The sequence below is a fragment of the Macrobrachium rosenbergii genome, chromosome 24 (assembly GCF_040412425.1).
Source record: "Macrobrachium rosenbergii isolate ZJJX-2024 chromosome 24, ASM4041242v1, whole genome shotgun sequence".
Lineage (NCBI taxonomy): Eukaryota > Metazoa > Arthropoda > Malacostraca > Decapoda > Palaemonidae > Macrobrachium > Macrobrachium rosenbergii.
This window is the reverse complement of record NC_089764.1, coordinates 22363432-22387094: the sequence shown is the minus strand read 5'-3', so window position 1 is coordinate 22387094 and position 23663 is coordinate 22363432. Positions and strand designations below refer to the sequence as shown.

Genomic DNA, 23663 nt, shown 5'->3' with positions numbered 1-23663 from the left:
CCTTTGCTAATTATAGCCTTACAAAAACCCTCGGAAGACCAAAAACAGAATGGATAAAAGCAAATAATAAGTGGAAGGTTTCTTAACACTACTGTATTTTATTTTACACACCAAGATGGTAAATTTAACAGTGGGAATGACGGACAAATCTCACTAAGATAAAACATGTGAAAAAGGCACAACAGTAATTAACTGAGTTGGTGATTAACACATCAATTTAACACAAAAGGGTGTATGTAAATGGCCACATGCAAGTGGTCATTAAGCTAACTGGCAATGTTAATGATATCAGCCTGGGTTCGGGCAGATTGCTCTGGCAGTCAAGAACACAGAAGAATGGCTATGTTGGTAAACGGCACCAATAACACTCCTGGAAGTGAAATAATTACAGATAAGACTACTAATGAAATACTATCCCTCTAGGAATGAGTTAACACACGAGTTGGAGGGTATTGCATTAATCTACTCAGTTCTTGGCAAGGGGAATGAGTTACGTTATGCACTGTTTCATGGGCCACACACTAGATATGATAAGTTCACTGTTCAAGTCCAAGATACGTGTGATTTACTTGAGTTGTGAAATGCGAGAGAAAGATAATAAAAACGAGTCAGAGAAAAAGTACGCTGGCTAACCATTTCCCTTCCCTGGACATACTGTGTTTGCTTCTTGGTGATGCTTGAACACAAGCTTCTGGGTTGAAGAGATCTGAGCTTCTCTTGAGCGGCACCTGGTGCTAGGGTCACAATTCGTCAAGTGTGAATGGAAAGTGAGCGCCCGCCCTGTCATAGGGTCAATCATCAGACGAACAGCGATTCGCCACGGCAAGATGCGGACTAACTGCTGATGCAGGGAGCTGGTTCCTTATAAAGCATCAGGAGGTTGCTTGGGCTTGGCTCCAAGCGGTGTCACCCGCTATGACCTGAGGATTAGAGAAATGGTCTCTGCCAGTAAAATGGGAAAATCAGCTGGAGGTTAATTAAATCTGAGGCTTACTCAGAAAGAAACAGCAACTATCCCCAGGTGTTTTCCCTAGAGAGGCATCCCAACCCTTCACAAAGGTTGTGGGCCACTCCTAAATCCAATACATTTGCTCCATCCTCTGTGGGTCTACCCCTGCCCCCACTGTCTCGTGATTTTCACCTTAAATACAAAGAATCAGCGATCCAGCAGCGTAGAAAACTAAAAAATATATATACTGTATGTATATATATGTGTAGATAGACAGAGACAGATATATATATATATATATATATATATATATATATATATATATATATATATATATATATATATACTGTATATATATATATATATATATTTATACATATACATAATACACATATATATACCTTGAGTATTTAAACAGTATATAATCCATATGAATGGTCTTGACAACACACTCGTTAAAAACATAAAACTCATGTGACTGCACTCACGCGCGAATATACACCAGTACTGTTAAGACACCCCAACCTGATGATAGTAATCTGGCCATAAGTCAAGTCTCTTCATATTCCTTAATAGTCCCTTCATGGCAGAGTTTAAAAGGGGGATTCATATGCAAAGCTCAGCTCGTCCCTTTGCATATTCTCGGCGTCTGCATCGTAAAGCGAATGACTTAGTCGTTTGAAACAACACTAGCCTGGGTAACTCCAGGCTCAATGATGAGAGAACATCTCGAATTTCTGCTGCATTGTGGTTTTCCTAATGCTTCTTTTGTTCCTGTCTTTACGACCGCCGTTTCAATAAAAAAATATATGTTTTGGTATAGAAACAAAATTATAGATGTTGTTTTATGTTTTCTCTTGTGTACGCGTGATTCTCCATAGTTTATGGGTAATTTTATAAATTCATGCAAAGAAAACTGTATACCTGAAATTATGGCATGTGTGTTCAAGTACGCATTTATGAACGGGATGCATGCACGCATACAAGACGGATACATTAAAGACTTATGTAGGACCATATTTATACATAAATACATTAGCAAGAAGTACATACATGTACGCACAATACACAAACACACACATACATATATATGTATATATATATATATATATATATATATATATATATATATATATATATATATATATATATATATATATATATATATATATATATATATCGCCTATGTGTGCCTGTTCCTATAAGTGTTTTACTAAATGAAGCTGCTGCTTCGTAGTATTTAAATCATACTTCATCCTATCAGTGCCATCACAGTAACGTGTATGTCAACGAATGTGTAAAGAAAAATAAGGATAGAGACCACAAAAGGATCATAAGTATATATGGGATAAAAAACAAAATCTTTGGTATGATATTAGGGTATTAGGTATCCTAAAGCAATGAACCTCTTTTCAAAACAAAAAAGGAAATAAATAAATAAACATAGCCTCTTTAAAGAATTCAAAAGACTTTCAGAATCCTGTACTCTACAAGATATTCGAAAATATGTATAGGAATGATGTTCATTTAAGAAATTAGGTTTTCTAAACAGCCTTCAGAAAGTGAAGGAAATAAGCATTAGAGAGATTGGTAACCTATTTTGTAAGTTCTGGTTATATGTGAAAAATTGAGAAACTAGATTTTCTAAACAGCCGTTAGAAAGTGAACAGAATAAGCACTGGAGAGATTAGTAACCTATTTTATAAGTTCTGATTATATCTGGAGGAGTGAGAAACTAGATTTGCTACACAGCCTTTAGAAAGTGAACAAAATAAGCACTGGGAAGATTGGTAACTTATCTTAAAAGTTCTGATTATATTTGAATAAGTGGAAAACTAGGTTTTCTAAACAGCCTTCAGAAAGTGAACGAAATAAGCACTGGAGAGATTGGTAGCCTATTTCATAAGTTCTGGTTATGTTTGAAGAGGTTTGAAACTAAGCTTTCTAAACAGCCTTTAGAAAATTATCGAAATAGTCACAAGAGAGATCTGGTAAGTTCTGATTAACATCTGAAGAAGTGAACGTATTTGCATGACTACTGTTTACTTTCAATGACAAAGGTCATAAAGACTTTAAAGTTCAAATACCATTTCCTGATTGCTTCTGTTTCGCATATGTCCTTTCATTTGACTTTCATGAAATTTTACTTTTATTCCACTGGTGCTTTCTTCGCTAGCCCTGAATTATTGATCTGTCGAGTCTTGCGTCGTCAGAGTTGCAGGAACATTTCGAAATACCTTAAATTTAGCTGGAGTCGTAAAAAGTCATTTCTATTTGTTTTCGAAAAACATTTTAATTTTTAAGCAGGAGTTTATAATTCAGATTTATTTCTCAAGTGCAGAAACAAGCAGGAAATTATTCATACGTTCCGGAAACTTACTCTCCAGATATAGTTAGAAAACTTCACTATCATGAAGATGAATTATATTAATTAGATGAATTCTACTTTTACCAAATGTACTTTTTTTTTTTTTGCTAGTATTCCTCAGTAAAAGGAACAGGAAACAAACAGACACAAAGACAGAGGGAAGGAAATTTCACAAACATAAAAATTACAGCTTTCCCAGTGTTTCAGTCTTAACGTAACGTAAACGAATGCCAAACAACTTAGCTGAAATCAACTTGATGAACAAGAGATGCCACGTAATTTTGTAATCAGTAAACCTTGCTCAGTTCCATTAAAATTAGTAGTACAACTAATAACCCTAAAATTCCCGTCTGAACCTTTACCTAATTTCATCCCTACTCCGCAAAATTCATTATCCGGAATGGTATGCTAATTATGTAGTCTAGATAATTACCAAATAATACTAATTTAGGTTTTTCTTCATTTGCCTGTAATGTTACCCGTTATGTTTAATATTATTGTTATTTGTACTCTGTGTTTGTTACCAGCAAAGATTTTGTCTATTTAATGTTCAGGTAATTCTCAAAAATTTGTATATCCTTCCGGAAAATAGGATGCATTAGCAATGACGTAAATCGGTGAATGCCCAGGAATGCTTATGGGAAAAACAAGCTTGTAGCATCCTCTCTCTCTCTCTCTCTCTCTCTCTCTCTCTCTCTCTCGTTGAACCATAGAGGCAAGAGCTCAAATGAGTTCCCTTCAAAACTTCACCTCCCTCAAATGGCGCTGAATAAGACTAAAGGTCAAAGTTCGTCCGAATACTCCAACTGCATGTAGTATATACCCGAGTTCACACATTCATTTTACCCCGAAATTTGTTTATCAGGTTAGCCTCTAGACTCTAATAGATGACGTTGCGAAATAATTACTTTTACATAAACTTCTTGGAATAAGGAATACATGCTACAGCATTATTTCGCCTTAATCCGTACCCGTTCATGATATTTTCAGATAATTTTAAATTATTAAAACTCGGCGGTTCACAACGTTTCATTACATTGGTGTTGTGTAATATGAATGTTCAATCGCACTACATACCAGTGGAGGAATTTTATCTATATTCAGAATAGATGAAAGAAGAAATTATCTCATTGCCTAACTTGAAAGCTAGTCTTGACTTTTCACAGTAAAACTTATCTCTTCCAATATAAAATTGCCAGGCCTTTGAATTTCTGTAGAAGAAAGGTCAAGGAAATTTGTATATAATAACCATGTAAGTAGACACAAAGATTTAATAACCAAGGCAATAAAGAGGACAACAAGATTCTAAACAAATATATATATATATATATATATATATATATATATATATATATCACATATGTATATTTTTTATATATATATATATATATAAAAATGGATATAAATGGATGTATGTATGTGTGTATGTTGTATGTTTTTATGTTCCATCATAACTCTGAAATGCACTGGGCAATTTCAACCAAACTTGGTATACACATGACCTACTATCTGAAAAAGAATACTGTGGGGGTATGACATCACTAGCACCAAAAGGGGTTGGGGTGGGTAGGGCCTCGCTAAAACGGGGATGGTTCTGCTCATAGACTTAGTAACTAAATAAACTCTAAGGGTTTATCTCACCCCATTTCGGTACACATGTGACTTACTATCTGGAAAAGAATATTGTGGGGGTAAGACATCACTGGCACCAAAGGAGGTGGGACGTATAAAAATAACCAAAAACGATAGATATTAGTGTCTAATCCATAGTTTTCGAGGTCGCTGAGATAAATACTGACACTCCCGATGCCCTTCAAGTCCAAGTTCAGCCCCGATAAGAAGAGGGTGAGAAAGGATGACACATAAAATGTCAAAAATGTTGGGCAATGTAATTAGAAAGGGAGAGGGTGAAACAGTTTTTATCCCACGGATACCACTCATTCCGACGGATCTCCATTTTAACTTTAAGAGATTGCAATTTCCAGTGAGATTTATGTTCTCGATCACGATCAACAAGGAACAGGGACAGTCTATTAAGTACTGCGGAGTGGATTTGAGATCGCCATGTTTTTCCCCCCGGACAACTTTATGTTGCTGGCTCGAGGGTGGGTTCACCCAAGAACTTATTTATTCTTGATCCTGATGGTGAAACTAAAAACGTTTACAATCAAGCAGTATTATAGTGAATTTGCGAAAGATTTTACTTTATAATTTGTATACTATATTTACATTTTTGAAAACCTATAAATAAAAATTCTTTGATACTACACTAGAGATGGATTTGATTCCTTTTCCTGCCTAATAGAAGGTTAGGATAAATAAATATCTGGTGTGTTCTACATTCTGGGTGTGTTCAATGCTTTGGGTGTATTCTACGATCTGGGTGTGTTCTGCGCTTTGAGTTTTTACCGTGCAACACCGAGTACGTCAGCTAGTTTCTAATAACGCTTCCTTAGTGAAAGAAAACTTAGCTTGGCTTGGAATCATAAATACCTTTCTTAAGCTTGAAAAATCTGGTTACATTCCAATGAAGAGATTAAGTTTCATAAGGGTAAGCTAATGTTTTTAACTGAGATTCCCCAGAACCAAGATGATAATATTTTCCATCTGATTTTGAAGGCCACAGTTCATCACTTGCCTCGACTTCCATGAAGGTGAGTGTGGGATGATTCGGGAAATTGCCGTAAATATTAAATGCCTGTTTTATTTTATGAAGCGTGTAAAACTTTCATGAAGTGCCTTAGTAATTATGAAACCATCTATTGTTCACGTTGCCTCCATGTGGAAATATTTAAAAGATACCTTGGCCTTAAAAGCAGCATAGATATGTGGACTTCAAAACAGCATAGATATGTGGACTTCAAAGCAACATAGATATGATGTTCGAACGGGGAATATGATAGTGGCATATTTCAACAAGTTGATTAATGCAATGTAGCTTTCATCAGAAGGATAAAAGAGGGATAATGCGCTGTAAAGATATTATAAAACCTAACTTTACTGAATCGTGTAATGTAAAAAAAATTCGTGAAGAACATACGAACTGCTCTTTCTTTACGCTTGTCAGCTGGTGTACTTTCACATGAATTTTGCAACACTTGACTCATAATCAACTTCTGTCCTTAATCCTTCCTCCAGTTTGATGACTAAAGACATACGTGTATACGCATATATATATATATATATATATATATATATATATATATATATATATATATATATATATATATATATATATATATATATATATATATATATATATATATATATATATATATATATATATATATATATGTATATATATATATTATATATATATATATATATATATATATATATATATATATATATATATATATATATATATATATATGTATACTGTATTTATATACATAAATACACACACACACATATATATATATATATATATATATATATATATATATATATATATATAGAATGTAAATATCTATCGTCAAAGGTAACAAGTAATAAATGAGTCGACGTTTCTTCGGCGCAACTGAGTTTTCTGTACAATGTTTAATGCTGTATGAAACTCTCAGCCACAGCGAATAAAACTCTCAGCCGCAGCCCACGAAACTTTTAGCCACGGCCCGGTGGTGGCAGGTATTGTTGGCACCTATAGCGGTGCCAGACGCACGATCATGGCTAACTTTAACCTTAAATAAAATAAAACTACTGAGGCTAGAGGGCTGTAATTTGGTAAGTTTGACGATTGGGGGGTGGATGATCAACATACCAATTTGCAGCCCTCTAGCCTCAGTAGTCTGAAAGATCTGAGGCCGGACAGAAAAAGTACGGACGGACAAACATGGTTTTCTTTTACAGAAAACTAAAAAGTAATCGGACCAGGGTGTATTAATTTGGTGTTTTTACATGGAAATTCAAATATTCTTGCAATATTGAGCCAATCAAGCAACGACTTAATAACGATGAATTCAGTCACTTCCATATTCTTTTTAATTTAAGGCCCCTTATTGTGTTCTTCAATAGCACTTCATAAAATTGCAGATGTATACCCATGGACGATGCCCTCATAAAAGGAAAATAAACTCGTTTTCTGACTATGATATAATAAAAAACCTTCGTGTCAAAGGCATTTGCTTATTGCATGACTTAGAAACAGAATACATACGCAAGTGATAAACGTCATAGGCCCTTCGCCACCCACGTCAGAACCTGGGAAAACCAGGCAATGGCAGGCAAACCCTTGGCTACCCCGAAACCCTAACTAACAGGGACAGCAAGATCGTGAAGCCATTACCGTCCCGAACTCGAAACCAGTATACTGTGAAGTCCAGACAAAAACAGCTGTTCTCACATCAAAGAAATATAGTGTTCGAAAGCGCTTCATCAATAATTATTATTGTCACCGGGCATGGAGGATATCTTCCATCAGTGGTCTAAATCATAATAATAACCATTGTTGGGGAAATGAAATAGATCTGAGCAAGTTTGTTATAAGCTTGAAGATTTCACTAAATTGTTGACATTCAACGTGGAGAAAAAAGTCTCACTTCTAGAAGATCAAACTATCTGAAGCATGTAGTGTTGATACGGCTGTCTCTATAAATATCGGGATTCCTTGGATAATACCTATTTTTCCGGCAGCAATAAGCTGTCAAGAAAATGATTATTTCATGAAACTAACAGATCCCTCACTTTTTTCTAAAACTCATGTGTTGATTTACTTTCATTACTCAACAAGGAAATGATGCGTGGTGATGAAAAAGGAAGCATTCAGTTTATCGTTTAGGTCATACTCATCCATAGAACTGTGTGGAGTGATATAAGATGGCTTAAATAGGCCTATCCTAAGCTCATTTGCTGTTCATATCATATAATATCTAAGCAACCCTCAGGGGCTATCAGTTAAATATTATTTTTTAAAGTCAGACTGTATTTAAGAGCCTCGTTACTGATGAGATGGTAGGTTTTTAATCCCTCTTCAATTCTGCAACAATAATAATGAAAGGTAAATGAGATCTATACAATGGCAGAGAAGTTCCGTAGGTAAGAAATATATTATTTACAGGATTCAAAGAGTAACCTCAATTCTTTGTGAATAAAATGACCATGATTCTTTCAATCCACATCAAAATGTAGGACAAATAGGGAGTATTAAAACAATGTGATGTTGAAGAAAAAGCGGAGAGGTATCCTTTCATTAATTATAAGTATTACTTGATGTGAAAGGAAGCAGAAAAACTAAGTTAATTGTTTTTGTCACGGTAATGGAAGTACTATCTGTATGTAACGTTTCAAGAGAATTCATCGACTGCATGTGTATCCACTGGATGAACTGACACAGAAAGGGAACTGACACAGAAAGGGAACGAATCTTCATCATAACTGCGAACGAAAAAAAAACACTCATAAAATACTGGTGAAGCTTACGAAACATGAAATAAAAAAAAAGTAACAAAACACTCGATTCCTACTCGCTTAGGCTAAAAAAAGGTTAGTATATTTATTATTATAAGAGTGCTTGATGAATGTCTTTTTTAAAAATAGGAAATATATATTAGGTTATCGCAAGATTTTCATGTCGACGAATTTTCTAGTTAATAAGACTGTTTCATGTCGCGAATGCTGTTTCGTTTTAATGCATTGAAAAATAAATAGTAATCACGGAAATTATAATATACAGCGAAGAGAAGAACAGTGGTGAAAAGTTAACGTAAGTATATCTTAGTTTAACCAGACCACTGAGCTGGTTAACAGCTCTCCTAGGGCTGGCCCGAAGGATCAGATTTATTTTACGTGGCTAAGAACCAACTGGTTACCTAGCAACGGGACCTACAGCTTATTGTGGAATCCGAACCACATTATGACGAGAAATGAATTTCTATCACCAGAAATAAATCCCTCTAATTCTTCATTGGCCGGTCGGAGAGTCGAACGCTGGGCGAACAGCGTGCTAGCCGAAAGCTCTACCCACTCCTCCAATAAACAACTCTTGGAAACGTGATTGAACGAGAGAAGATATCAATTGCAATTACGTACTACAACCTACAGCTTTTATTAAATTACTCGCCGTCCTGTTCCGTTATTGCCTTTCCCTGTTTGTCAAATCTGCTGAACTTTCTCTCTCCAATTTTTATACGAAAAAAAACGCATAAAAATTTTTTTTATCTCATTGTTAGGAAAGCGCAGAAATCAAATAATTACTTTTCAGAAGATAAAAGTGAATCCAGAAATAAAAGTCCATCTGAATTCTATAGAGTTATTAATGATAAAAGGGGGGAAAAGCTTTCACAAAATACTAAGCCTCTTTTTCCAGCGAGTTTCACATTAAAAGCCAAAGGATCTCGCATCCATTACTTACGGATCAATGTTTTCGAAGAGAACCGACAACAAATATCCTTCCAACATTTACAGAAACGTTGCCATGGAAACTAAGGTTGCTTGACGCGTGGATCGCAACCTCATTAAATTCATATTTGATATATCATAAAAAAAGATTTTTCAACTTTACAGTTACAACACAAAACTTATTTTATCATTAATTCACTCAGTTATTTTAGATTCCAAAACAAAGATTCATATAAACGATGATGAATATTTACAAGATGATGCATCTGTCCTGATAATCATTATATTCACTACAGATATTAAGTATGATGATACTTTCCCATATTAGTATACTTGAATTAATTCCTTTTGTAAGAGTTTCAGTGACTGAAAATTCCGATATGGTATCCACAATACCTAGGATTAACGTTGTTTAAACTACAGTCATTCCTAAAAGAAACTCTGAAAAAGATAGAAACAGTCATTCGGTCTCAAGAGCAAATTTGTGTCTTTTTTTCTAGGGTATAGGGCACATGGATCTTAAACAATACTCAGTAGCACGAGTCTTGAAATGGAGAAACAAATCCACAGTAATGTACGGGTCAAAGTTAAGTATACCTTAGTTTAACCAGACCACTGAGCTGATTAGATTTATCTTACGTGGCTAAGAACCCACTGGTTACCTAGCAACGGGACCTACAGCTTATTGTGGAATCCGGAATAAATTCCTCTAATTCTTCATTGGCCGGTCAGAGACTCGAACTCGGGCCTAGCAAAGTACTAGCCGAGAACTCTACCGACTCTTCCAACGAGGAACTGATGCACGGGTAGCAAATTCCTGAGATGTAAGCTAAAGATGTAAGCTAAAGATGCCCCTAGGTTAGGTTAGGTTAGGTTGGGTTGGGTTAGGTTAGTACCCTGCAAATATTCTGGGTTAGGTTACGTTAGGTTAGGTTGGATTGGATTACCACCATTCAAATAATCTGGGTGTGGGAAAAATAATGAGATTATTTCCAAGAAAAGTCTATGGTTAGTTTTTAAGATATGGCGTCCCTCTTTTTTTTTTCAGGGAAAGGTCTCGCTACTCGGTTACATCCCTGGAAAATGAGTACTGGTATCAATATATTAAAAAATAAACCTATTCAGTGAGCTTTCATGAATCTGTTCGACTCTCCTTTTCAGTCTTGAAAAGGAGAATCAAACAGATTCCCGAAAGCTCTCTGTAAATATTTATCTTTAAATACATTTCCAATCATACATAACTGAGGATTTGTTTCTCCAGCACATCGATGTTCTTGGGCAGTCAAAAATCATTCAGTAAAATATGTGAGTACATCCAAGAGAAATAAAAGAGACGGGAAATATTTCTTTATGCTGCTGCTAAAAGGAAAGTAAAAAATATTCAGTTTTTTGTTCTTATATCTAAATGTGAAATATGAGAAAATATTTTAGTCCAGCGAGAGAGAGAGAGAGAGAGAGAGAGAGAGAGAGAGAGAGAGAGAGAGAGAGAGAGAGAGAGAGAGAGAGAGAGATTTTCAATGCTCTTTAATATCACATTAAAATTGAAAAGCTTGTTATTTGTTATCGAATCTCCCCCGAATATGGATGTTTCACGTACAATTAACATCAACATATGGGAGGAGCTGAAGTTTTACCTGCATGAATATATCTAGAATGCAAAAACCTCAAAGGTGTACATTGTCAGGCTTCAGATAAAAATGAGAGCAAACACCATCTGTTTGTTCTCTTGCTCTTTCTGCTAATATGCAAAGAAAAATGGCAGTCTGTACTTATCATCATTATTGTTGCTATTATCAATCGAGCTGCAACACTAACTGAAAAAAGCAGGATTCTATAAGCCCATGAGCTCCTGTAGAGGGAGCAAGCCAGTATGCAAAAGGAAATAGATAAGAAAAGAAGGAAATATGCGAGATATAAAAAAAATTACATAAAACAGCTAAAATTAAGAAACGAGACTCATGTGTCTACTAAGTGAAGATGTACGTTACAGCTACCGTGACCTAATAGTGTCCTGATCTCACAATGACCTCACTACATGGCTATGACGATCATTCCATGATCTGGCTAAGACTGGAAAACAGTTTCTAGAAAACTAAGTGGTTTTGCACTCGTAAAGGAGACTGTTAGAATTAACTGTACAGTACCACTTGCTGGATCGAATGGTCTTACAAGATCTGGATGCAAAGAATGGTCCGACGTATGAAAAGATTCTAAAGAACTAATCGAAAGACGAAGCCAGAGATTTATACTGCACTAAAATCTTGGAAAAGAAATTCCTTCAAAATCTACTTTCCCCAACAATACAAGACGCAAGTCAACTTCCGGAGACAAAACTGAGAGAAAATATTCTAGGAAAATGTCATTGCTGTATGCAAAAACGACGTAAAAGCAAAAGTTTGGTAATGGTTTCCTGTAAACGTCACTAGGTATAGGCACAAAAGATTACATACATACATAAATACATACATACATATAATATATGTATGCATATATATATATCTATATATATATGTATGCATAATATATATTATATATATATATGTATATATATATATATATATATATATATATATATATATATATATATATATATATATATATATATATATATATATGCATACGTAAGTGATCGCAAACCAGTGATTTAACCATATCATGAAAATATACTTACTTTAAATACGAACAGCCTAAACTATATCGCAAAACTTCGCATGGAACATCACATGTAAAACAATACATCTACAGTACTGTATATCATTTCGTCTACAAACACACAAAAAATGGCCTTACCTGATCCAGCGAGCTTATGTTACGAAACCTCGTACGCAGACAGCTACAGGAGGGACCTGGAAAAACGAAAAAGATTTTTCACTATTTTCAGAGAGGAAAATTCTTTGTTGCGTAAATAGGCGCTAAAATCAAAGAAGGTTGGGTCCCCGCTGCGAAATTTCCCCTTCTTTGTCGCCTCATTTTTACTGTGGGGAAAGAGGAATCGTACGTTACTACGAGGAGAGTCCTTTCGGACTTTTTTTGGACTTTTCCTGACTTTTAGTTGTCAGCACAATGCCCTTCCCTTGCTCCTCAACTTTTTGCCCACCATTTTTTTGTATTATCTTTCATTCTTCTCTTCGTTTTTCCTACTTCCATTATCTATCATGAGTGCTGTGATATATGTGAAAGGTAAAAAGTGTAGGTGAAGAAAATTTTATGATCTGGTTCAGGAATAAATCTAGGAAATCTTAAAACTGCCAGCAGTCAAAATACTAGTAGATTAATTATCTTATAAGCTAAATTGGAGGTCCCAGACTAGCTCGGTAAATCAGTGATTGATGATAATGATCCTTTTACTCTATATTCAAGTACCAAATTTTAAGAATCCCACAAATAAAGCTGCTAGTTTAAAATCATTTAATGCTTGCTTAAAAATTGAAAGGGCAATTACAGCAAAGGTCTTTTTTAAAGATAAGAAGGATTCACTCTCTCGAACAAATGCTTTTCGCCTTGCCTGACGGAAAGCGGACTGATAAAGTATAGCCACTATAATGAATCAACCCAATTTTTGCCCAGACTAGCAAGATACCTTCAGGGCAAGAAGAAATGCAACAGAGTGACATATGGCAGCAAATGCTACTTTTTAGTATTACTCCCACAGAAACGTTAGCTCCCAGATTATTTTCTGCTGAGAGCTCCTCACAAACGTTTAATAATGGTACTTATCACCTTTCTCAAAGCCTAATTAGGGAATTTCAATTAAATCCATCTACATATTCCTTTATCACATGTATGTGAATTAGAATGATCCCTAAAGACTATCCACGGATCTTTCACTAAAATTAATTTAATGGTACTTATCACCTTTCTCAAAGCCTAATCAGGAAATTTCAATTAAATCCAACCTCATTTTCCTTTGTCATATGCAAGTGAATTAGAATGATCCTTAAAGACTGTCCACGGATCTTTCACTAAAATTAATTTGCTTATTCCACTCGTTTAGTCATTATAAGCATAAGTTATTTTATTACATGTAAATTACTCATTACTGGACAATATATTTTGAAGTATTATTGTTCTAAAGTATGTTGTTGCCGAAGTAAATAATTTTGTATTCTACTCCACGTACATCTTAAATACTGAAAGGGAAATACAATCAGATTGGGAAAATTATTGCTCCTTTAAGCAGTCATTTAGTCTACATGCATAAAATAACATTATATTCCCTTTTAACCTATTAAAAATAAAAAAAAACTGAAATGTTGATGTATCTGAAGTAAACAATTTTGCATGACATTCATCTACTTTCATCTGTATAGGCCTATATTTGAAATATTGTTAAGTCAATTGCAACTTCATCAGAAATATCTATTCCCATATTGAACGATCAGGACCCTGTTATGCACAGAAGTAAATAACTATATATTCTCTTTCAACAAAAACTTAAAATGTTTATTTATGTTGTACAATCAGCTAAATATATTATACAAATGAATCGATAACGCTCTATATTCGCTTTTAACATAGGCACATGCGCACGCACACTCACTCACTCACACACACGCACACATATCATTTATATATATATATATATATATATATATATATATATATATATATATATATATATATATATATATATATATATATATATATATATATATATATATATATATATATACTTACTTGTCATACATCACTATTATTTGTTTAAAGGAAGACGTGATAATATGAACAAATGCTCCCAAGCATTTTAGATGGCAAGAAACAGCATCGCTGTGACGGCGTGTTTAACTACTCTGGTACTTCCGGGAGCATTGTTCAATCAAAGTTTTGAAACACTTTTGCAAAGTACGATTATTTTTCCCGCCAAGCTTAGCGTCCGGTAAACAAACCGACGGTTGCAAAGACTTACAAAGTCTTTTCTTTCTATTCTAAGGCTTTGGAACGACACTTAGAGAGGATTGCTAAGTAAGGATCACCATAATAAATAAAGTAATTTTTACTTATTTGGAATACAATTGTTCTTAAAAGAACAAAATAATAAAACCTGCCGAATCAATTGACATAGGCCTAGCTTTTGCTTGGCCAAAATTCTTTTGTTCTAGTTGTTACTATTCTTCAGGCTATCTTTTTCCATGTCGTGATGATTCGATAACTATTACCACTGAGACGTTATTTTTATATATTCGTTATTAAGTTCTACTTGGAATTAGGTTTAAATGATATAGCATCTTGCCAAACCAGTAGGTTAAGGGTATAGGTCAAGCCTTTGGCTAGCCTAAGGCAACCAAACTCCAGTCTTGCTTTTATCAATCTATGAGGCATCGTTCGATTAAAACATAAATTAAACCACGATTTGCTAAGCGTAAAAGATACAACTGTTTTTACCTTGGATAAAAAATAAGAGTTGTTTTCTACGGTTTGTTCACGCCGCCCTGAAATGCTCTTACCAAGCGTGTCGTTTCGGAATTTCGATTGTTTGATAACAATGCATTTTGCTAACCAACTCTAACGCTGTCTTTACATGTCTAAAACTGAAAACCCCGTTGATATATACAGTGTCATACAGGGCTACCTACTGCAAAAATATCTTAGTGACAGACAAAATACTGCAATTGTCTTTACGCATCACAATAATAGGTTTGAAAGACGAGATTTGTTGACACAGCCGGATTTGTTCCCCCTGTCCGAAATTCCCTCCGGGGGAAATATGGCCCAGGATATATTTCCCCTTGCGGGAATTTCGTCCCAGGATAATATTTCCACCCCTCTGGCCCAAGATTCCCCCAACCCCACTACTGTTATAAGAGTATGGCTATGGCGGCGACGTGTAGCAACGACAGCCTGCCAACACGGGATAATTATCATCACGACTAAAATACCTCTTGGGGGTCATTATCTTCGTTATTTACAGTCTTTTGTTTATGTTTATACGGAAATCCCCAACGGGCTTGTACTAAACACGCCGCAAAGGTGGAAACATATAGGGGGAGAAATAGCCTAGAGGTGGAAAAATATCCTATGTCCAAAATTTCCCCCCGGGGGAAAACAGCCTGGGCTGTTATTCCCGGGGGGAAATCAATCATAGGCTTTGTCTGTCCGTCCGGCCTTTTTTCTGTCCGCCCTCAGGTCCCAAAAACTACTGAGGCTAGAGGGCTGCAAATTGGTATGTTGATCATCTACCCTCAGATCATCATGCATACCAAATTGCAGCCCTCTAGCTTCCTCAGCAGTTTTTATTTTATTTAATGTTAAAGTTAGCCATAATCGTGCCGCTGGCAACGATATAGGCTAGGCCACCACTTGGCCGTGGTTAAAGTTTCATGGTCCGAGGCTCATACAGCATCATACCGAGACCGCCCAAAGATAGATCTATTTTCGGTGGCCTTGATAATGCGCTGTACAGTTTATTGCATAATAAGCTGTAAACTATCGGTAAACGATATTTGAAATACTTTTTATGTATTCTCTATTTCTTTAAAAGAAATATATGTTATATATATGTGTGTGTGTGTATGTATACATATAAATTATATAATATATATATATATATATATATATATATATATATATATATATATATATATATATATATATATGTATATGACATTTTTATCACACCGTGATTTATATACAGTCATGAAGCTACAAGTGTCGTTTAATATCCAATTCACGCTACTTCGGGATTATCCACGATGGGGAATCATCACCGAAGGGGAATCATTAAGTGATAAATGGATCGGTACCTTCCAACGACTCCAGGGAATCCAGCTCTCCAGGGAATCCCCAACAATTCCCGAAGACAGAAGCAGCACCAGCAATAGCTTCCTCGGAGACCAAAATGCCTCCGGAATCCTGACGCCCACCTGTGTCGGTTTTGAAAACTGGGGATACAGCAAAGATCTCTGCGCGATGGAGAGGCTACAGCGGCTGGTGGGACTGGCAGCAAGTGCCCGAAGAATGGACTCCTGCCACAAGATACCTCCGGAAATGGGGTATCAATGCCCAATCACATATGCTTGGAAGGCAACCACTGGCGTGGCGTAAGAACCCGTAAGTTTCATGCCTGCTCCATATGTGAACTGGGTTATGCATTGCATAGTGGATCCCATTCTTGCATATACTACTGTGGCAACCTCTGGCGTGGCGTAAAAACCCGTAAGTTCAATGCCTATTATATATGCAAAATATGGGTTATGCAATGCACATTGGATCAAATTCTTGCATGTACTACTGTGGCAACCTCTGGCGCGGCGTAAAAACCCGTAAGTTTAATGCCTTTTTATATATGCAAAATATTTGATCCCAGTGTGGCAGGGGTACAAAGACATCGAAGGGTGCGAACCGTCAGGAGTCGCTGGAGTTCAACGTCGTGCGATTTGGAGATTGGAAGCTTCCTGTCTGTAGCAGAGGACTGATTTGATTATGGATTTCATCAAGGAACCAGATGTTTCCAACACTGAGCAGAGAAATCGCTTCTGGATTTTGGACTGTCAAGAAATCACCCGCTTTCCGTCGATCGCAGAGGAATGATCTGGAGGTCCTTCACTGACTAGCAGGCGTCAAATGATGTAGGGTCATATGACTGAGGATTGTATCTCTCTTGGCTAGCTGATGGAGCTGAGAATGGGGAAGAGTCCACCCCTGGCAAAAATAAACCCCATTCAATGACGCTCTGCTGGCGAGGATGCCCCAGGGGTGAGATCGTTCGCAATGGAGGCAATTGTGGAAATTGAAAGCCTCCAAGAAGAGAACTTGGCCAAGGATACGAAGATCAGATCCTTGGAAACGAAAGTCAGGGTTCTTAAAGGAAAAAAGGTGAAGGAAAGCGATCTGATAAATAAGGAAAAGGAAATGTTCAATAGAAAAAAGAATATGGTTAAAGTGGTGGCGATAGAACAATCTGTACCAGAAAGGAAAGATGGAAAGAAAAAGGCTCTGGATAAAACTCGACGACGTCTGAGGAAACCTCAAATCGACTGTAAAGCCCTCTACCGACGACTGGACAGCATCGAGGAAGGACTTAATCAAAACAGGGCATTGGAACAGCATCCAGCTGCCACCAAGAGACGCTCAAAAGCCCTGGCTAAAACTCCATCAGTTAAGAGGCCCCTCAGTAGAGAAGAAGGCCATCAGAAAATGAGGCCGGAATCTGCAGCCAGACTCCGAAAACTGGAGCAAGACCCTGAAGATGGTAAGAAATCTCTACAAGATAAACTCTGTCACTTGAGGACTGCATTTTTAGGAAGACGGGTGGTTTGCTTGCAGAAGAAAGAAGACAGGACATCTCTGATGTTGGAACAGAAAGAACCTGAGTTTTGTGATGGACATCACTCCTGGTTACAACTGTGGAAGCATCTCTGCGCGATGGAGAGGCTACAGCGGCTGGTGGGACTGGCAGCAAGTGCCCGAAGAATGGACTCCTGCCACAAGATACCTCCGGAAATGGGGTATCAATGCCCAATCACATATGCTTGGAAGGCAACCACTGGCGTGGCGTAAGAACCCGTAAGTTTCATGCCTGCTTCATATGTGAACTGGGTTATGCATTGCATAGTGGATCCCATTCTTGCATATACTACTGTGGCAACCTCTGGCGTGGCGTGAAAACCCGTAAGTTCAATGCCTATTATATATGCAAAATATGGGTTATGCAATGCACATTGGATCAAATTCTTGCATGTACTACTGTGGCAACCTCTGGCGCGGCGTAAAAACCCGTAAGTTTAATGCCTTTTTATATATGCAAAATATTTGATCCCAGTGTGGCAGGGGTACAAAGACATCGAAGGGTGCGAACCGTCAGGAGTCGCTGGAATTCAACGTCGTGCGATTTGGAGATTGGAAGCTTCCTGTCTGTAGCAGAGGACTGATTTGATTATGGATTTCATCAAGGAACCAGACGTTTCCAACACTGAGCAGAGAAATGGCTTTTGGATTTTGGACTGTCAAGAAATCACCTGTTTTCCGTCGATCGCAGAGGAGTGATCTGGAGGTTCTTCACTGACTGGCAGGCGTCACATGATGTAGGGTCATATGACTGAGGATTGTATATCTCTTGGCTAGCTGATGGAGCTGAGAATGGGGAAGGGTCCACCCCTGGCAAAAATAAACCCCCATTCAATGACGCTCTGTTGGCAAGGATGCCCCAGGGGTGAGATCGCTTGCGATCGTTAAAGGCCCACAAATATATATAAAAGATGGCGCCATGACTACAAGGGAAATATAAAAAGAGTGCGATTGTCAAAAGCCCAAGTGATTGTAGTTTAGTCGTGATGATAATTATCCTGTGTGGCAGGCTGCCGTTGCTGCACGTCGCCGGCATAGCCATACTCTTCTAATAGTAGTGTGGTTGAGGGAATCCTGGCCCAGAGGAGGGAATATTATCCTGGGACGAATTCCCGCAGGGGGAAATATATCCTGGGCCATATTTCCCCCGGGGGGAATTTCGGACAGGGTGAAATACAGTTACACCAGTTTTCACTCTTCCGACGTGGACTTAGTAAAACCCGGTGTAACAGTCTGTATTTCCCCCCTGTCCGAAATTCACCCCGGGGAAAATATGACCCAGGATATATTTCCCCTTGTGGAAATTTCGTCCCAGGATAATATTCCCTCCTCTGGTAACAGTCTGTATTTCCCCTGTCCGAAATTCCCCCAGGAGGAAATATGGCCCAAGATATATTTCCCCCTGTGGGAATTTCGTCCCAGGATAATATTCCCCCCTCTGGGCCAAGATTCCTCCAACCCCACTACTGTTATAAATGTATGGCTACAAGTCACAATTTTTGCTAAGAAAAAAAGTCACAGGAAAAAAGTCACCATTTTCGCTAGGAAAAAAGTCACATTAATTTATGGTGGCCGGTAATAAAGTCACAGGGGAAAAATTCACAACATTTCTTGGGAGTCATTATCTTTGTTATTCACTGTCTTTTGTTTATGTTTATACGGAAATCCCCAGCGGGCTTGTACTAAACACGCCGCAAAGGCGGATACATGCGGGGTGGGGTGGGGGAAGGTGGCCTAGAGGGGGAAAAATATCCCAGGTCCAAAATTCCCCCCGGGGGAAAAACAGTCTGGGGTGTTATTCCCGGGAAGAAATCAATCCTAGGCTAATTTTCCCGGGGGGAATTTCAGTCAGGGGGGGAATAATTTCTTGCTACACCGGTATCCTATAGGCCTACCTAGTACTAAGCATTTTTGATAACGAGTAAGATTTTTCTCCTTTATATTATGTGGTATATATAAGATTAATGACGTTTCGATATCAAAAAACTGAAATCACCTCTGCACTTCAGTGCCACAAGACTACTCTAAACATATAAAGGCGTGTTAACAGGAGAGCGCACTGACTGCCAAGAAGAATTTGTATGACCAGCACAAAATCATGGGTAAATATCATTCATTTTTGCGTTTCTTACCTGTGAAATCCTTCTTTTTCTCCCGAAGATTTCTTGTCCTAGATCTGTTACTATAAGCTGCACAACGTCCGGTCATGAAGATAATGAACCAAAAAATCGCAGGACACTCTAACACTAACCACTTTCTCAGTTCCCGCGGTTCACTGTCCAAAAGTAACTGGATGGAGAATGTGGTCTGAATACGTAGTTTGGTGAGCCGCCACCAGGGCGCCGCCCCTCGCAGCCGGCCGCCGAGCCTCGAGGCCTTCCTCAAACGCTCGGCGGGAAACGCGGAAAATTGAGTGAGTGTTTACTGTGTTAGCGTGTCCTGCGAATTTCGTTCGTTATCTTCATAACCGTACGTTGTGCAGCTTATCATCGCAGTAGTGGGGACAGGAAGTCTTCAAGAGAAAGAGGAATAACATTTCACGGGTGAGCAATCCTTAATGAATTTCATTCACCCACAATTTTGTGCTAGTCAGAAAAATGGCGTGTTAGCAATAGGTACGCTTCCTCTGTTAACGTTTCTTATATTTCCAGCATATTATTGTGGCGTTTTCAATTTTGAGATCAGGATGTCATTAGTAACACTGAAGAACATAGCCTAACCCCCTTTATAATTTAATGCTCATGGAGAAATGTCTAAGATTTTTTAGCCTACATTATTGTATCCGGTTTGGAGTGAATTCGGCACCCTGTAGAAAAACAGGTAAAACATTACTTTACATGCGTGGCCTGATTCGCGTCAGTTGTCGACCGGGACAGGTAACGTCCTTTTTGGGGGTGTCCAAGGGCGGGGGGCGAAGTCCCTGGCCAGGACAGGGCACGTCGTCCTAAGTTAGGTTAGGTAGGTAAGATCTGGTTAGGTTAGGACCTGGCATTATAGGAAAGATTGTGTCTATTTATGTATGAGAAACCTGTCCCGGTCGGCGACTGGCGGGAATCAGGTCTCGTAAAGTACAGTTTTACTGAAAAACCTTAATGCATCTCCAAAACCAGATTTTCTTATGTTTCCTTTATTCGGAATAACAAATGCTTTTTTAATTATGATACGCCTTTGCTGTGCTTAATACGAGAGAAGGGGAAATGCATTCCCGTACGTAGGCCGATATGAGTTTATCTCATACCATCCTTGCTCACTCATAAAACTATCAAAATCAACAAAATAATAGACGGATACACGAAGTCACCGTCCGATTTTGATAATATGGTTTTCTGGGTTTGTTGTCATTACACTGAGGAATGTGAGAAAAGGCAGGAACGTATTTCAAAAACCGTTAGAAGTGGGGTGCTCATTTCAGCATCAGATGGGAAACTAAAATCATGGGACTACACATTTTGAATGCTTAGTCTGATTACGCTAACGGCTAACTTGTCGTAGCCTTCCTTTTCTCACAGTGGGGAAGTACATTGATAATACGTTTTTTTTTTAAACAAATCTTCATGCAACATTTTATACATCGACATACACATGATCTTAGTAAATACCTCCCGTTCTTTTGCTAATAGCAAGTTCTCCATGTTTTCCTGCCGGAATTGTCAAGGGCTGCTGTTGCATTACCCTCCCGCCCACTTGGCACCACTTTAACCTACTTATGATTTCTTACTCTCATAAAACAAGGAATGTAAGAAATTTTTATTGAGATCAATATGAAGGAAAGACAATGGCAAGTGGGTGGCACCTGGATTAGAAAGGCTCTTGAGTTCTGACCGAGTCAGTCGTGTCTTATTTTACAGTTCTCATGATTATAGACATAATGACTTTTATCATCTAGAAATAAAGATTTACGAAGAAAAAGAGGAAACTTAAACATGCATGTTAGACACTGGTAGTATGAACGGAGTGTGTACAAAATTTTACGAGATCGTAAGAAACCTGCGTAATCACTCGAGGATAAAGTAATGTTTCCTATTATAGAGGTTTATAAGTTACAAAATATGTATTACAATCGCTTTTAAAGGAAACATTGTACAGTCAGGTCTTTTGACATCATTACAGTAGTGTCATGCATCTCAATGGCTGCTTGCATAAATATATATTGCCACGTAAGGATCAAAGAGCTAGCAGTTTAGTCTCAGCCGAAGCTCTAAATCCAAATGCCATATTGGATTACCGCCGGCCGCAGCCTGCTATGGTTGTTCGGATGCGTTTACCATATTTCTTACTGGTACTTAGTTTTTAATACCTTTGTAGCTCAGGGTTATCAGCAGTAACTATAAAGGCCATGTTTATTATTGAAGTTATATGTTTGCATTATTTTTTGTGGATAATCCCGTTTCTTATCTATAAAATAAGTGCTTTGGGAGGAATTCAAAGTCTATTTGTGAATATTGGGATAAGATGGAATCAAGCCAGTCAGCGGACTAATTGTTTAATCTCCGTTTTCATCAAATAATCTATGAATGGATTGGTGATAGCAAAATAAATCAACTTTGATAGTCTAGGGCCTAGGCCATACCTATGACTTCAATCTACTCATTTGGTAGACTGTTATATCATTTAAACCTTATTCTAAGTACAACTTAATTCCGAAAATATAAGAATAATTCCTTTATGGTAACAGTTATCGAATCATCATACCAAGAAAAAAAACCAGTCTTTAAGAATGGTAACATGGAAAGGAAACTTGGCCAAGCCAAAGCTAGACCTATGCCTGTTGATTCGGCAAATAATTTATATTGTTTTGTCCTTTTAAGAACAGTTTCCTTTCAAATGTCAAAATTACATCCTTATAGTAGTCCTCATTTGCTGACCTTTTCTGTCGTCGGTTTGTTTACAAGACGCTGAGCATAGCAGGAAAAAATCATATTTTGTTAATTGCGGTTTTTTTTTTTTACATAAAAAGAGAGTATATAGTTATTTGTATGTTTAAAGATTACTGATTGCTGAATAAATGGATGATTTTTTTTTTTTTAATCAAGTTGTATTTGCCTTTCCAGTATTTGAGACGTACAATAATCTCAGAAATATATTTAGAGATATATTGAACCCTAATAATGAATTTACCTGCAGTAAAACAACATAATCTTATAAGTAAATAAGATGGGGGAAGAAATCAATGTGCTACCTTCGAGTCTGTTACTACAGTATAGCAGTGGGCTTGATTTAGCGTTTCAATACGGCCGCCCAAGGTCTCACGCCCGCCAGGGAGATTGCCACTCCATGTTACTAACTCGCCGCTCTTGCGGTAAACTGAGCTACAAAGTACTAGCCAGGGTCCTGGTACAAGCATACATGTAACGATTTCAGTTATTATTGCCTCTCTCTCTCTCTCTCTCTCTCTCTCTCTCTCTCTCTCTCTCTCTCTCTCTCTCTCTCTCTCTCTGTCTCTCTGTATATATATATATATATATATATATATATATATATATATATATATATATATATATATATATATATATATATATATATGTGAAAATAATACATTTAATTAAAGCTCCTCAGAGTTTGGTGGCTTCGACGTGGAATACTATAATCTACACTATCTTAACGAGACCTTAACGTCCTCTCGGTCGACCAAATACAAATTGCCTTACGTCTCGCCGGTCATTCTCGTAAATCCAAACGGGCATTAGAGCTTTAGATTGCAAATGAAACCATTGAGCGTTTACGCTT

The 23663-nt window shown here is 37.3% G+C and overlaps 1 protein-coding gene and 1 long non-coding RNA gene across 2 annotated transcripts in view; one reads left to right on the top strand and one right to left on the bottom strand.

Moving 5' to 3' along the window:
• Positions 1 to 655: 655 nt before the first annotated feature.
• Positions 656 to 20338, bottom strand: LOC136851929 (uncharacterized). The gene is made up of 3 exons (XR_010857004.1): positions 20069 to 20338; positions 12444 to 12499; positions 656 to 920 (listed from the first exon to the last, which is right to left on the bottom strand). It is a non-coding gene; the product is annotated as an uncharacterized lncRNA (long non-coding RNA).
• A 3-nt stretch (positions 20339 to 20341) lies between these two features.
• The window catches only part of LOC136851928 (uncharacterized), a 124561-nt gene continuing 121239 nt past the window's right edge, over positions 20342 to 23663 (top strand). The window contains exon 1 of the mRNA XM_067126290.1: positions 20342 to 20479. The gene's annotated coding sequence lies outside the window, so the exon portion shown is untranslated. The remainder of the gene's footprint in view (positions 20480 to 23663) is intronic.